Below are 17806 nucleotides of genomic sequence, written 5' to 3' on the forward strand. Positions count from 1 at the left end.
AACTTTCGAAACGTTTGAAGCTCGGAAAAAATCCCTGAAAATTGTGAAATACTTTGAAGCACGGAAAATGAGAAATTGTAATCATGAATAATCATGCGTCGGAACTGAAAGAGAAAAATTGGCCGAATTTTGGGCAAACTGGACTAACGCATGTAGCGAAGCGTATCGCGGCAAACATCGGAACGTTTGCTACGAGCAAATGTCCACGAGGCAAAGGAAAATTCGCTTTCACGAGATAATTCACTTCAGTAGGGACGGCTTTACGAAATGAAAATTCGATTCCGAGAAGCGTCGTTCGCGCGGCCATTTCACGTTTTTTTTTTTTATTTCTTTTTTCTTTTTTCATCTTGACGTCGCGAGTCTCGCGAAGCTCGCTCAAACTGGCTGACGAGCGCTAATTAACTCGCAATGCCACGCAGCCCCGACTAATTGGGCTTGTTCTATAATTAACCATGGCCAACTTCAATCGGTCTGACTTTTCGTTCAGCGCTATCACTGAAACGAAACGTTTCGAACCGATAAAATTCAAACGACAAAATTTCGTACGATGTACACGTCGTTGTATAAACTGTGAGAAAGACAGGTCAGCTGCTGATCTACGTTGAACCTGTAGAACCGTTTGTTCCAACCATCTTTCCGGTTCCTAATGAACGTCTATATGGGACGAGCAATCTGTGTTAATTAACCGTGTCCTGCGTGATCGGGGCATCGATGATGTTGCCAAAGAGATTAAAGCATCTCTGGTATGACGATGGAAAGAGAGAGAGAGAGAGAGATTTTCTTTTAATGATTCATCGAGCGTTGGCATTGATGGATTTTCTCTGTTTTCTAAAAAATGTTATTAGAAATTTGATTGATAATTAAATGGAGATTAAAGTTAGTTTATTATTATTATCGAAAATATGGTAATTACTACTTTGATATGGCTATCGATCTCTGGGAAAGTAACTTTATTGCCTATATTTTACGGTTTTTCCAGCGCTCTTCATACTGGCTAGCAGAGATATAAAAATTTTAGCGAAGAGATTGAAGTATCTGCGGAATGGAACGAGAGACGTTTCTCTAATGATTCATCGATTAATTACGTTCTAAAGTATTTCGTCTGTGCTCTCTGTCTGTTCATTGGCAATTAAATGGAAATTACGTTGGAGTTATTTTAACATTATTATTGAAAATTGTTGCTTTGGAGTGTCTGTCGTTCTTTTGAAAAGATAATTGAAAAATAATTCACCTCGTGACTTCCGAGCACCTCCTTTCAAATTGCCAATGACTTTTTAAACAAACTGACCAATGTACAAAAGTTTGTTTACTACGTTTCTAATTAAAATATCGCATCAAAGTAAACATTTTCCTTAAACGTTGGAAACTTTACAATGTCGCAGGGTTTCTAGGTTTGAAACACTGCCGACTAAATCTATCCATAGTCATGTCGTTTCTTCATCGGTCAGTTGCCGATACGATCGAGAGAAGGATCAAAGACGGCTGATTAAGCTCACAGCGAATCGTTCGACAGGAGAAAGTGTGTCAGAGTGTCGAATCCTTTTTGAGAAATTTTCAATGGTCTCCGAAGATTGGAACAGCGACTAACCACGAAGAGAAGGCAGCTATTTACGACGATTTCTGCGGAACACGAGGACGCAGCTTGCAGCCAGAGGCGGTCGTGCAGAAGTGATAAAAGAGAAGGGGAAAAAAAAACAGCGGGAAACAAAAGAGATAAAGGGCTGGCAATAAGTATCGAACGAAAGACGATCGAGAGAAAGGTTGAAGGAGGCAGACAGGGTGGGAAGAGTATCGCAATAAAAAACTGAGAGAAAAACTGATCGGAAAGGTTAAATGCTGACGGCGGATAGACGCGACCAGACAGCGTTCCCATAAACATAACCCATGCAACCGACGTAAAACATAAAACTGGCTGAAAGAATGATGGTCGACTTAGGACGAGCACAATGGTACCCATTCAGGCAAGTTTACGCGGCATCGTTTAAGCGTCGTTATCACAATACGGCGAACCTTCGTGCCCTGTGTTCCATCCAACGTCGGACCTGACTGACGTGTAGACGTGCTATGGGTAGAGGAAAGTCGATGACGAAAGGCAAGTGTCGTTTGTGGATCGTATTAGAAAATTCATTGGTTTTCATTTTTATGCTACGTGTTTATGGGCAATTTCAGAGTAAAAATGTACAGAATTTGGAGGATACGCGAAGATATGGGAAATGTGCAAGATATTAACTTAATCTACGACTCTCCAAGAATTCCTTCACGTTCATCCGAATATCGCAGAAATATTTCTTTCCAACGTTGTCTTCGTACCAGTGAAACTAGATAATTACCGTTTCCAATCAATTAGCACGTCGAAATTATGCTACAATTTACGGATGCGTGATAAATCATGTGGAAGTTAGGATTCTTTCTGTCGTTTATCGTGTCACGTAGGAGACACAAGAAATCGCGAAATTGACAGATCACCGGTGATCTCCTCGCGTCACAGTTCGAACGTTTCACAAATAAGGTAAAGAATTGAACTTTGGATATTGCGGTAAAATTTATTGTATGAATCCAACAAAGTGACGGCTCAAGGTGTTAGAATAAAGAGAATGTCGAGAGCTGATTTTAGGAAGGTCTGTTCGAAAAGTGTCTTTCTTTCGCAACGTGTTTTTTACAACAGTGTAGCTTCATACAAAGGTGAAACCAAGTCTGTGAAATCTCGTGCTGTTTATCTCAACAGAATAAAATGGATCGTATGTAATTCGACAAAATGATATAAAACAAAAAACTATGTCTATTATTTCCTCATAAAATGAAAGAAACTTTTCGGACAACCTAATAAAATGCTCATTCTTGGTCACTGCTATATAACGGGTGGAATAAATTCCAGGTCTCGTTTGTTCGGTCGTGTCCACGAGGATATGAAACTGCATAAAGATAAGTGGACGTATCCAGGTAGAGACAAATCGTAATAATATCAAGCGAGTGAAACAACATACGTGAATCAGGAATTTTGCTATTGCAATTGCCACGACTCATAATCAGAGTAGTGTGGTCTATGTGACATTTAACACGTTGACTGCCACGCGTGTTTTCACTGAAATCTCCGTCAGACCACGCGTTACCAAGCGTTCTCTGCTAGGTACTTCCATCGATATTTTAGTAATGCGAGTAAATAATTTTTTTAATAAACCATTTTCGTATTTCCTTTATAACAATTCAATAGTTTTATTATTTCCTCTACAATATCTTTTCAAATACCTACGACAATCCTTCGCAAGTGGTCAAATAAGCGCCACCCGAATACGGATGACGCGACCCTACCGGAAACTTTGCTGTCACCCGAATGTGGGTGTCGTGGCAGTCAACGTGTTAAAGGGTGCTTAGTATGTATAAAATACGAGCCACGCCTTCTATATCGGAAAGACGTAAAAAAACAGAGTAAAAGAAGCCTTTATGGGTATTAACACTTTGACTGCTACGCCGAAATCACATGCTTCGCTCAGGACGCCACGGGGGTATTTTTATTATTCAAAGCATATAATGGCAAAATTAATTAATAATTGAACAACCACTATAAATAAAATAAACTGAAAGAAAAAGAACCCTTGTACATTACAATATATACAGGGTGGCTGGTAACTGGCGATACAAGCGGAAAGGAGGTGATTGTACGCGAAAAAAGAAGTCGAAAATATAGAATAAAAATTTTTCGTTTGAGGCTTTGTTTTCGAGAAAATCGACTTTGAATTTTCGCTCGGTACGCGTGCATTTTATCACGTCTCGTTATAACGGATCTCACTGTAGATCGTTGTCTCGATGGATATTATCGCAGTTTAAGTTTGTTTTTGCCGTAAAGGAAATTTAGGAATACATAATGAAATAATATGAAGTAATCATAAAGTTTATTATTACAAAAATTGCTGAAAATGTTGCCTATTCTGCCGAACACATACTTCTGTTCTTCTAATTAAATTTCTATGAACACTTTCTGACGTATTAATTTATAATGGGCAACATTTTCAGCAATTTTTTTAATAATAAACTTTATGATTACTTCATATTATTTCATTATGTATTTCTAATTCCCCGTTACGACAAAAGCAAACAAACTAATATCCATCGAGACAACGATCTACAGTGAGATCCGTTATAGCGAGACGTGATAAAGCGCACGCGTACCGAGCGAAAATTCAAAGTCGATTTTCTCGAAAACAAAGCCTCAAACGAAAAATTTTTATTCTATATTTTCGACTTCTTTTTTCGCGTAGAATCACCCCCTTTCCGCTTGTACCACCAGTTACCAACCACCCTATATACTAGTAAGGTATGTTCACACTTCTAACTTCAATTATACGATTATAAAGCAGCATTTACTATTATTTTTTAAGGTGTGTTTATAATAATATTCGTAGATTAGCACTCAAAGATATGGATGCAAACACAGTGCACCGTTAGATGCAAGAATTGTTCTCATTTCTTTTTTATTGATGTTCTAATAAAAATGTTTAATCGTTCAATGGAGCATTTTTTATTTCAAAGTACCTTCTATTTATCGGTTATATTCAAAATACCCTAACTGTCAATTTTCATTCAATTTTTACAATTGCAAAAAGTTAAAGCGTCGCCAATGACCTTGGCATCACAGGAGAAATCGTGGCGGGTCATATATGACCCAGCGTGGCAGTCAAAGTGTTAATACAACGATCTTTGAGACGTAGCGTCTGTTCTGAAGAGCAGATAGTCTGTCAGGTTCAATGATTACGAATTGAATATCGCTTATACGTAATAGCAAAGACATTGTTCGTAAAACGTTGCGCATAATCCTATTTTACATCGAAGAAGCGAACGATTCGGATTCAGTACGCTTCGATACGAGATTATTGTCTGCGAGCCAAAGTACGTAATTTACCGAGGAAGAGAAGAATACAAAATGAACGCGAATAGAAGAAGACATTATCCCCTCTGATTCGATTTATACACACCGATGCTGAAAATTCATGGCGGTTGCACGATAATCCGACGATCTAGTCCTACCGATACACTCACGTAATTAGCTAGTATTGCACGAGTTCCATCAATCTCGTTCAACATGTACGTTGCACGGCTCGACCACACGCATCGTGCACCTCTAGTCACGTTTACAATCTCTGTAACATTGTACCTCACCGATACACGCTGCGTCCTCTTCATTGTCGCAATAATTTCTAATTAACCAACGTTGAGCCGCGAGCCTCGTTCAAACTTGGACTATCCCCTTTAGAATCATCATAGACCGAAATACGAAATAAATCAGGTTAGATTGCTGCAGAGAGAGGCGGATATCCCAGCGTGATATCAAACACACCGACGTTTAGTTTCTATAGGGTGGTGTTCAAACCCATAATGGCTCATAATTGCACAGTCGGCGGCCGATTGAATCCTATTAATTTCGGTCGTCGTTGTAGCTCCCTGCTGCTATCATTATCAACGTTGTTCCCTGGCTGAACGTCGTGCTCCCTTGAAAATACCGTGGTCAGTCCGCGCTAGTACCGCGTAATTAACGTAATTACCGGTCAGCTTAATTATCGTTCGATCGAGATGGAAAACTTCGAAGTACAAAGCTTCTGTGTGTGTAATAGAAGCAAGAAGTTTCGACAGCTGCTTTTATTTCCAGGTAATAGAGTGCAACGTTACTGACTCTGGATTACGATATGGAAATTGTAGAGAGAAACGAGAGATCGGTGGTTGAAACGCAGGCAGAAGCGCGAGGATTACGAGTGGTGTGTAAAAATTGACAAAGTTTTGAATTTGTTTAACAAGCGAATAGAAAATGGAAAGACGAGATAGTTCGAGGCGATATTAACGTAGCTGTTGATTTTATCTCGACGTTTTTCGAAGGAAAGCTTTTACACAACGGCGACGTTACGCGCTACATGCAAAAGCTTTTCCGCTGAAATATCGCGCAGCCATCTTGACTAGATCTCTTAAAATGAACAATCTCTCTTCGACCAGTAAAATATAGAATCTGTGCGAAACGTATCGCAGAATTTTTCAAGCCAATTAACGACTGTAGAAGCTTTAAGAAACATTTCTTTACAGAATTCGGTATTTTGAAATTACGATGACGGTGCAGACCCCTAAGAATTTAGCAAATAGAAACGAGCTTAGGGATGATAAGTCTGTTCTTTGTACGCGAGGATACTCGCTTCAAAATTATCTATGTTTGCAAAGTGACAAAATATCTGTAGCTCGGAGAAGGCGAGTAGATTAAATTGGAAAGAATGTAACAGTGTAGTTCGTGTTTGATTTTTTGATGGAACGAAGAAGTCCGTTTTCCATGGCTTCAGCTCGCTTTAATACAGGTCACAGTGGCAAAAAAGAAAAACCGGCCAGGCCCGAGTCCAGGCCAACACAGCGAGACATGTGTTACGTGTTAACTCGGCTTTCTCGGCGACCAGTTGCATCAGCCGGAGGAAACGACGAGATTGCCAGTCCCTCTGGCTTCAGCCTGCACAGTCAATTAACACTTGCTGCTTTTTTCATCCTTCTTTTGCATATTCCTTTTTGTCCCCTTTCGGCTCTCTCATTCGTTCGTCGATGAGCAATGTGGCTTTCGTAGCGAATCGGTATCGATTCGCTTCGATTATTACACCAAGAGAAAGAGAGTGCAGTTTGATTGACAATTTTGAAAAATTCATATACGTTTTTTGTATTTTTCTCTCTTCTATAAAATCCTTTTCTATATCTATGCTTTTAAGTACTGCTTCCCTATTTCTTATTCTGTAACACTTTGCTTTGATATTATATTATCGCGTGGCTAATAAGCAATTTCTTTGTACCAGTTAGCAGTTCCTGTTCCTGTTATCAGACTCAAAAATATGTACATAGCGATTAACCGCAATTACTTTATCTTCTAAACTGTAATTTCCTTATCTTCTTACGAACAAGAAAAGATCCTTTTAATGTGGGTTTCTTGTAGCAAGTGATGCCGGTAAATTTACAGTAAAAGTAAAAGAAGAAAATGCCGTAGAAATTTCCACGAGGTCTGCGTCTCGTCGTTCAAAATCTCATACCATTACGAGTCTTACAGCTGAAAAAGGCACAGTTCTGCTGCTCGAATACTTGAAAGCTTCGAAACTTTACTTGAAAAACCGTGGTTGCTATGACTCAGAGGCACGCTATTACGTGTTATTTCTTCCGATCGTCCCTCAAACGGAGACATATTTCATCCTTATCGTCGACCATAATCGCGCCGGTTTGAAAATTCACACGATACAAGACAAACGAACTTCCAACGCGATGAAATATCGAGAGGAGGGATTTTATCTGCATTGGTTCGATCCAATGGCTCCATGAAAACAGCGTTTGCAACGACAAATGCCGACTCTCGTGAAACATCAGATAAAAATTTATTTAACTACTTCGTATTATCGCGAATTTCTCTGAAATTAGCGGTTCGATAAAATAAAAAGATGGCTATATCGAACGTGAAAAACGAAAAGCGCCCGAGGCAAACGTTCATTCGGGTCACGCGCTTCGCACGAATTAGCGTCGACGAATAGTCATTAGCGTGAACTTTTAACAAGCGTTTCGAGCAGATGCGAGCATTCAGCAGCAAAACTTGCAACAAAGAACGGCTGAATCCGGGCGCAGCTTGTACGCTTCGACATCTGCAACCGCGACTTTTTCTCATCCGAACCGTTTGCAACTCAACCCTGTTGCTGATTGTTCTACGAAAGCTTCCATGCATCCTGCACCATGGATATTACTTATTCGCCTATTTGCTTATGGTATACAGAGATTGCGCATATTGAAAATCTTTCAACGTAAACGTCTGAGCTTTGAACGTTAATCAGTTTTCAACATTCATCACTTGCAACGTTAACACTACAACTACCACACCAGTCAAATTCAATGGTTTACAATTTTATTTTAAAATTCTTACTTCATGTTATATTTTTTAATGATGTCATGACTTTCGCGACGGTAACTAAAAGGATAATATAACGAATTTTATTTTGTTCTTTATGTATTCAAACTGAAAATAATTTTGTGTCGAGGCTACTTATACCAATACCAGTCAAAGTGATTGGTACTTGTCGAAGTGTAAAAGGGTGCTGCAATCTGTTTATCGAACCTCAATTAACCAGTTTCCTCGTTTTGTACAACTTCCCACGCGTTTTTAAAATTTTCACTGCATATCATTCAATATGATGATATCTGGATCGATCGCTAGATCGCTAGATGCCAACACAAGAAATACCACAGCAGTCAAAATGACTGGTTCTACAATTTTATAAATGTATCAATCCTCGTTTAGGGATCATAATCCCAGATGAATTAATAATATCAAAATTGTACTACATAACATGGAATTGCTTCTGTAAGAAAGTAGTAAATCAATAAGTATAAAAATATTCTATAATTACGTATTTTTTAAAGATCAGTCATTTTGATTGGTTTTGGTAGAAGTAGCTTCGTGTTAACTATCGGTAGTTCTAGTGTTAATCGGTTGGAAAATTCAGGAGAAAATTTCACTGTCATTCGTGAAATATATCGAATGAACGAGACCATTGAACGACAGCTAAATATCGGAAAACCCTGCTGTATAAGTGCGGATATTAATTAAAACCGTGGTTGCAAAATGTAAAATAGTCGCGGAGATTGATTTTGCAAAGGCGAAGATTGGTGAAACGGTAGTCTGAAAGAGTACGTTTACTCAAAAGCGGTATTTTCTACAGACCTCGTCCTCTTAGGCGTTGAACGAGCTTCGAAGAAGGTCACGAGAAAACAGAAGATAATGCGTGTTGCAAAAGAATCGATTACCTCATCTCCGAAACTTCTTCCTTGTCTGCCTTATAATTAAATTCGTGTCCACGTACCTCGAGTATTTGACCTAGAAAAAGGAGATAAAAATTCTTTTTATTCGATATTACGATAGCCTTCTTATCGCCATAGTCATTTTATCGAATTTTCGTAAAACGATGGAATAACGTGCATCGAAAGCCAAATAGTTTCACTGTTTCCTTGTTACTCGAATATTTGTAATGTTGGCTTGGCAACTAAGTGATTGCGGATTTTGTCATTAGGCGGCATTGACAAAATCCGCAATCACTTAGTTGCCAAGCCAATAGATTTAAAGATAAATATATCGCCGTGTGACGACAAAAATTCGCATACCAATAGCTTCTATATGAACATTGTCAGATTCGTTGCAAAATTCTACCGATACAATGGCAACAGTCGCGCCTCGTTAAAATGCCGACGAAATTTCAAAAGATTTCGTATAAAGCGCATACGCGAAATGTTTCTACAGGTGTCGGAATATTTTCACGAACCACGGTATATCGCGGCCGGTACTTCAGAAATTCCACTTTATTAGAAACGATCGCCTAGATATAGGGTTTTCGTCCGTGCTATAGGAACTAAGTCCTACAGTGTGCCATATACCGAAGCTATTAATCAACGTGAACTATGGACTCGGAAATGCGTGTAACTCGGTCTATAGATAACTATGGATAACTATGTGCACGAATAACTGGAATCGCTATAGAATCGCTATAAATACACACGTAAGTTTCTTGGCAATCGGTTTAGTGATAGTGGTGGAAATTCCAGGGTTTGGAGATAAAACGTACGCGAAAGTTTTTGATAAGGATGAGTCACGTTAATTTACTTCGAACGATTCGTGCAGTGACGCAATGCAGTGGAATTGGTCGGCTCGTGCGAGTACATTCGATTGGAACAATCCAGCTGCGCAAGATTAAGCGTTTGGATATCAGTGGTCTAATTTAAGTCACTTTGAAGCGGCTGCCTAAATACCGCGTGGTGAGATCAATTATTTACATATTTAGTACACCGATAGACACAAACGAACTGTAGTCCATCCTAACGGTACTTTCAAACGAAATTAAGCGAGGAATCTTGCACCGGTCGCGAGTGATTTCAAAAATCGGACAAATTTCAGTATCATACGCATATCTGGCTTTGCTTCAGAGACTTGGAACTTTCCGACTTTCGTATTGCATATCGAACAGTTTCACTCAGTCTAGTGGTGGAAAATCCGAGATCTCGCGTTGTATGATGCCGCAACAGGCCGCTCCAAGAAATAATAAACGTAAAATCCCGTTGATTTCATAAGAGAAAGAAATTCGACGAACTTCATCAAACGTATACCAAAGTGCGAACGCAGGAAGATGCAAGCGGCGAGGAAAGTAAAGAAAAGAGATAAAATATCGATCGAGCCGTTGGAACTGCGGTGCACTTTGCATAATTTTGACATTCCTAAATTAAACATACTCCGACATAATCTCCCCAGGGGACAAGTCCTTTTTTTCTCTCGAAACAGAAGCGTTAATGGTCTTCCACTTTCCCCGAAGTGCGATTAACCCACGAAACACAGGCTGCATAGTGTTTGGAGTGGCGTGGTCGCATGTTTAAAAGCTCATCCTATCCGACAATAGGAATTCCAGGCTCCTCATTCGTCAAGTCAACCGCATTTTCGTCGCTCAGCCGCAGCAACGTCAGCTTCTAGGAAGCCTTCGAATGTGGAGCATTAAAATTCAACGGGGCATCAAGAATGTAAAGCGTAAGCGACCTTTCCGGCTGGTCGGCCTACAGAGAAAATTCTCTCTCCCTCTCTCTCTCTTTTTACACGGTGTTAAAAGTCTGCGAGGGACAGGAGACTCGCGTCCAATAGGCGAGGAGGGGACCAAGCCTTCGTACAAGTTCTCGTCTCTTCCATCTCTAAGGATTATCCTGGACTACCGGCCGATGTCCCTCCTCATTTGTCGTCCCTTTATGGCTCGTCAGTGATTCTCCATCGAAACTCGTCCCTCTTCCTTCTTCTGCTGTTCGTTCCACGATTTACGCGGCTCCATAATAGTAATCCTTTTGTGTCGTAAAGGTAAGATGATTTTTCAGGATCCGTTCTGGTTACGTGGCTTAACACGTTCACCGTATGGATTCGATTTTCGTTTATAATATCCCGACGAATAATTCTCATAGAACAGTTTCATAGAAGAATCGTGTGCAATATGTTCGAGTGGAAAATCGTTTTATATGATAGCAGAGCTTTGTATTAGGTTGCCCGAAAAATTTAACGCGTTGACTGCCGCGCGTGTTTTCAATGAAATCTCCTTCAGGCCACGAGTGTCGTATAGATTCGATGGTATTTTATGCCACTACAATTAGAAAAGGAATCAAATGGTATCGAACACCTGGCGTTCAACTGCTTCTGGAAACTTCTGTTGTAAACGCTTCGACGGTTTACAAAATTGCAACAAGGAAGGATGTAAATATTGGAATATTTAGAGTTCGCTGTTCGAAAAAATGATTTCTGGAGAAGCATTAGACGCGCGTGCAAACTATGTTATGCAGATAAAAGACGTCGAATGGACCGAACAAAGACTCGAGAGAATTTAAAGAAAACAACTTATTGTCCAAATTGTCCCGATCAACCTCAACTTTGTATAAAATGCTTTAAAGTTTTACAATTTAAATAATTTTCTTAATAAACCATTTTCGTATTACTTTTATAGCAATTCAATAGTTTTATTACTTCCTGTGGAATATCTTTTCAAATATCTACGACGATCCTTCGCAAGTAGTCAAATAAGCGTCACACGAATACGGGTGACGCGGCAGTCAACGTGTTAAGGTGATGAACAACAATTTCTGTTTTATATTATTTTATTGATTTACGTATGATCCACTTCGTTCTATTTCTATCATTATGTTCGTGCAAACCAATAAACTAATATAAAACAAAAAACGTTGTAAATAAACTTATAAAACCAAAGAAACTTTTCGGACAACCTAATACTTGCGAATATATTCCGATTTTGTCTCTCACAAATTCGCTATCTTTAATTCAACTTGCAAACATTTGTACAGATAGAATCAATTACTATAATAAGTACTTTACTTCGTTTCGCTTTACTTTTATACAGAAAGCGTTTAATCCTACGTTTTAAACTTCCCGTAGATGCATAAAGATTCGCAATGTGCGCATAACGTAAAAGCAGGTACCGTGCTGGCTGGTTGACCATTCGTGGTGAACGTGTCAGTCACGAAAGGAACGTACGCCGCTCTCTACTTTTCACCGTCTCTAAAAACACTTCGATAACGAGTCGTGACACAGTGTTGATCGGTCGTCAAACTTATATTAATAGGTAAAACTTTGTCCAAGTGAAACCGTACCATATACACACGATCAGATCGCACGAACTTGTAACGTGGTGCTTTTCGCTAGTTTTTACTTCGATCGCGAGTCGGTTGCGCTTTCGGATATTTAGACGATGGACAACGAAATTTCGTCGTAGATAAGCGGATCGAATATGTTAGGTTGGCGAATCGTGATTCAAGTTTATGCAAAGTGGTCACGCGAAATAGTAATCTGGCTGGCGAACTCGGCCGCGTTATATAGGCGTTTTATACATCGGCGGGATATTCGAGCAAATCCGAGAAGAGCAACGCACGGCGCACAATTTTTCGGCGATCGAACGCTCGGTGAAAGTAGTCGAAAACGTTTCCACTGTGAGTAGAGTGTGCGTGGCTGGACGCGAATTCGTGCAAACCGGTCACGCGAGCCGATAACGCGTTTGCTGGACACGCGCCGGATAAAAATTCAACGGCCAGGCGTAAAGTGCAACGCGCGATTACAACATTTACTGGCGTAATAATAAAAGTGTGCGTGAGTCGGTTACGTGGAGTGCGTTATCGCATAATACCGTTGGCCTGTTAATAGACTTAATCAAGAGTAATAGACCGTGCGTCTACCTATTAATAGAGCAACCGTTATGGCGTGTGCCGCGATCCACGCTAATCCGATGACGTAGATCGTAGACATCATGTACATCGTCTATTCCTCGTATCTCTTCTCGGATTTCTCTTTTCGATTTTCTATTTCAACGTTGACTGTTGGATCAAAGCTGCGTGGCCTGGCTACGCGACCGAATACTTTTTCCTTAAAAATTTTCCATTTCTCGACGCCACTTGGAGAACATTGGGTGGGTGGGTGACGGCGATCTGGCGTTATCGGTAGACGCGTTAAGATTTTAACTTTGATGGAGTGACTGACCCGAACCCAAACTCAACTAAACCCATCTAATTTCCTTTTGCTAGAAAGACACACATTACCTGCCAACTACCAACTTACACAATTCTATTCACGCGTTCGCTACTATGATAATTACCTGTACCTGACAGTGGAATTGACGCGGGGCCATAAAAGGTCATCGATTGAACAGCAAACTTAGAATAAGCAAAAAAAATACACCTCTGCAAATTCCATAAAATTTCTATTAAAAAACCACGACTTGATCATTTCGATTACTCTGGTAGTTTTGGTATTAAATAATTCGTTTTATTTAACACATTGTCGACCGGCAATTTTGCTGAGAATTTATCTCATGTCACCGGCTGTTATTTCGTAATTGGATGTGGAAGTAAAACAATATAAATAAACTTTAATTAATTATTGACATATGTGTAATTTTCTGTGCTACACTAGATTAGCCGCGTAGTAGTGACACACGTACGTGAGTATGAGTGTATGGAAGTATGTATGTGCACAGCGTCTCGAAAAACAGATGAATGCAACTGTGCCGTTAGTAGTGTGGTATAGAAGATGGTGAGACACAGAGAGTGCTGAGACTCGTGCAAATATATATCAACGAACCTGTAAATCACATATTAACACTTTACCAACCGATAACCGATTAATCGGTTTTTTGCACCGACGCTTACCGACCGATAGCCCATTAATCGGCTTCTTGTCGCTGCCAATCTTTCTCCTTATTTGAACAGTAATTTGTTATTTAGTACTAAGGTACTTTGCTCAGTTGCCTCAGTTGCGTTGCTTTGTAAGCTCCCACAGTTTTATACCAATTTGAAAAACGTACCTTTCGCGATGAACAAAAAGAATGGTATTGGAGAGTCTACATCGAAACAGAGCCGGCGCCAGGAGAATCTGCGTCTGAGATATCGGTCGGACACGCGTATGCTGTTGAGTCGCTAACAGTTGATAAAGTGTTAACACTTTGCCACGCCGAAATCACATGTTTCGCTGAGTATTTTTATTATTCAAAGCATGTAATGGCAAAATAATAATAAATTGATGATTAAGACAACATTCTTCCCCAATGGACCGTTTATCTTATTGGTGGTCACGGGTGACCCACGGTGGCGCCTTGGTAACAGTTGATAGCGACATATTATAACAAGGCTTCGTTTATTTCAACAAACCATTCGCATTTGTTATTTCGTCGTAAGCAAAACGTGCAGAATATATTATCGAAATGTGTTGAAGATATTAGTAAACGGTATTTGCTCATTCTATCTATAATACTAAGGTATGTGCACACTTCTAACTTCAATTATATGATTACAAAGCAGCATTTGCGATTATTTTCTACGATGTGTTTATAATAATATTCGTAGATTAGCCCTCAAAGATATGGATGCAAACACAGCACACCGTTAGATGCAAGATTTGTTCTCATTTTCTTTTTATTGATGTTCTAATAAAAACGTTTAATCGTTCAATGGGGCACTTTTTATTTCAAAGTATCTTCTATTTTATTTCAAAGTATCTTCTATTTATCTCATATTTGACCAACGTAGCTGTCAAAGTGTTAAGGCGACTTTATGCTTATTACATATTCAACGAACATCGGCGGATGATTCATCCGCTGCAAATATAAAAGATGGACGAGTATCTCTATCTATACCAGTTCAATTCATTTCAATAGTTCTTAAAATATCGATGACTGAAACAACGAGCATCAGAATCGAACGAATAAGCTTAGTCCTCGGGGAAGAATGTCGTCTGCGGTTGTTTTCTTGTGCAAGCTCAGACTCGCCACTGCCGCTTCATGAATCTGCCAATGAGTCATCCGTCTAATTCATCGAAAGTAGACACTGGCTGTAACTTGTTCGCTGGTCGCTTTCCACGACATGCAGATGCATACGATCTTATCAATTCTAGTTACGATCTTCTGTCCTCGTTGATCAATTATTCATCGCGAATGGCATAATTTAAGAATGATTCGCGGGGGATCGGACGACCAAAAATGGCTCGTCTCGCGTCTCTTTCGATACAACCGTGGCGTTGGCTGGAATGCAACATTGTTGCGTCACCACGAGAATGTCTTTCGCCTTGCAATCGCTCGATTATCCTGCGCGTGAACTACACTTGGACGACTATATCGCCGACTTAGGACGATTCAGACGATTCAAGAAAAGCTAATTTGCAGTTTACGACTTCCTAAGGAGATAGGACTGACAGAAAAAGAAGGAATACCGGAGATATTTATGATAAATAATCCCATCTAAACGGTAATAATCTGCATATGCCCATAAAACTTGGATTAAAGCTATTAGAATTATTAGAATTGGATGTTAGATATTAGAATGGTTGAATATTAAATGGGTCAGGCGAGTTACAGTTTCTCTGAAACATGCATCTAAGGCACTTAAGCGTAGCTGGTATGTTTATGGAGAATCGAATGCTTTTAGGAATACAGCAGGAAACTATAAAAGAGGCAGAAGTTTGTTCCTACAGTTCCTATTCCGTAGTTAACATTCACTGTTCAAGCATTTAATGTTCAAATACGAGAAGCTTGGAATCTTCAAACGCATATAAGTACTTTGGTACTCGAAGACCTGAACAGAAGTCAGGTACTTAAGAATCGAGAATTTACGTACTCTCGACAATATATGGTAATGAAGTTATGAGACCGATCAGGCGTCGAACGTTACATGCTTCGAGCATTAAAAATGGTCACTCGAGACATCATGCAAGTGATGTCATACGATGACGTTCGAGTCGTATGATGTCAACTTGAAATTGCTTCTTTGTCTGTGGCATATTTAAAAAATCGTTGCGAAACGTATCATCTTAACGACAGGTTCTACGAACCTGCTATTCAAGCTACTTCTACTAAATTGTTCAAAATAATTACAGCATCTTATACATCGTGGTCGTTGTGGTCATCGTACATGTACAATGTTCATATATCGTATTGATCGATAAAGAAATCATTGAAAAAAAGAAAGAAAAAGGTGAGCTTGATCGGTTAGGTTTCTCACAGTCTCATACATATAAGACACGCATTCTACGTTAGCCTACAGCTGCATCAATCTCGATTGCATCTTGCGTCTCAACTCTTGAATTTACTACCTAACACACAGCCGTATATAGCCTCCGCCAGCTGTACTTGCATTCTACCAAAGCACGATCAAACGGACTCAAATTCAATAGCCCGATAGCCCATCAAACACCCGGATACTAAGTATCGAAATAACCACTCAACCAGAATACCAAAACCGCTTACTGGCGAGATAGCAGACGCGATACGCCATAGGCATCTCGTTGTATCGTGTACTTACACGAGCAACCAGCAGTCTAATCTACAAGCGAGCATCGAACGAAGCAAACAAGTATCTAAAGTCAACTTTTTCGAGGCACGAGCTGCTCCTTGGAAAAACAGGCTTGCTAAAAAAACTTCTTTTCGACGCCACCGATCGTTTGTGGCACCCTGTCGCCCGTGAGTCATCAGTTTCTCCACGCGAACCGCATTATATACCCATCGTTCTACCTTAGTCAAACATCCGGCCGACTCTTCTCCTCTTTTATCCACTGTTCAGACGATGACCTCACTGGTATACCAAAGCACCGTCCTCGCTCCTCGCCCGAGCAACAACGACCAAATTCTTTTATATTTCACGTTGCTGGAAGATGTCGCCGATTCTCCTTTGCTGTTTCTTCGTGCTGCTGTTTGTTGGTTGGCGTTTCTCCGTGTTTCTCGAGTGAGTTACCGCTTGTTGTCTGAAGCTTCTTCCTGCAACAGATGCTGGTTGCTATCGTTCCGTGTTCCTTGAAACCGCTGCTGGTTGTTACCCAAAGTTCGTCTGTGTGTATTGAAAAAGATGCTGGTTGTTGTGCGATATCGCTGCATGTTTCTCGAAACCGCTGCTGGTTGTTGGCCAAGGTTTCTTCGTGTTTGTTGAAAAAGTTTCTACTCGTTGTATTCCATGTTCGCCGAGAAAGTAGCTGGCTGTTGCCCAATCTCCCTCGTATCTCCTATCGTTTCTTTTATCAGTAACAAAAATTGCTTCCGCCGCCATTCAGCGAGATAAAGATGAAAGAAAAGTAGAAATCGAGCGGTAACGTATGGCGACGAAAACAAATTTGTACAGTTCGTCGACTATTACACAACGCGCTTGCGTATCAACAATTTGTTCCTCGTAAAGGAACAATTGTCGCTTCGGAAGCCGAACAGAAACCAAACGTTACTCCGATTATGTCGTTCTATCATCTCGATCAGTTCCTTCGAACAAAACGTTTCTGCGCTTGTACGAAGAATATTTGTTGGCGATCGTGCGAAACACGGTGCAACAACCAGGCAACAAAAATACCCCGGTTATCCTCTCGATGAGAATGCGGCTTTTAACGATGACTCTAACACCGTCGTTGCGGTTTGCAGAAAAACGATGCCATCATCGGCCACGCAGCCGGTTTACATCAATCCCCCAAAATAACGCGCGGCCCGTTAAAAGGATAGCAGAACGAAACTATATAACAAGCGGCGTGGATCGTCGGCCAAACTAGGGACGAGCGCGCCTCGGTTGATCACCACAGGCAGACCAAAATGGAATTACGGCCTGAAAGCAGCCCTGCTACGCTGTACGTTTCACGTAGCAGTGCGCTGTGTGCTCGTGCCAGTCAAAGGGGAGTAAAAACACGCGGCGTATTCCGCTCGAACACGGAAGCTTTCTCTGCTAGCGAAAACGTGAAGAATTTAGGTTAGAACCGAGGAAGCCGCGTCGCGCAATT

General features: G+C 40.4%; 1 protein-coding gene across 4 annotated transcripts in view; it reads right to left on the reverse strand.

Annotated features, from left to right (window-relative positions):
- Positions 1 to 17806, reverse strand: part of LOC126921714 (dystroglycan 1-like) — a 106015-nt gene that overhangs the window by 52930 nt on the left and 35279 nt on the right. For 2 of the 4 annotated variants that reach the window (XM_050733497.1, XM_050733491.1), the window contains exon 2: positions 8850 to 8863. The exons of 1 other annotated variant lie outside the window; for it this stretch is intronic. The gene's annotated coding sequence lies outside the window, so the exon portion shown is untranslated. Of the gene's footprint in view, positions 1 to 8793; positions 8815 to 8849; positions 8864 to 17806 lie in introns of those variants that run through there. One more of the 4 variants, XM_050733493.1, reaches the window with a different exon arrangement.

This window comes from Bombus affinis, chromosome 11 (assembly GCF_024516045.1).
Source record: "Bombus affinis isolate iyBomAffi1 chromosome 11, iyBomAffi1.2, whole genome shotgun sequence".
Classification (NCBI taxonomy): Eukaryota; Metazoa; Arthropoda; class Insecta; order Hymenoptera; family Apidae; genus Bombus; species Bombus affinis.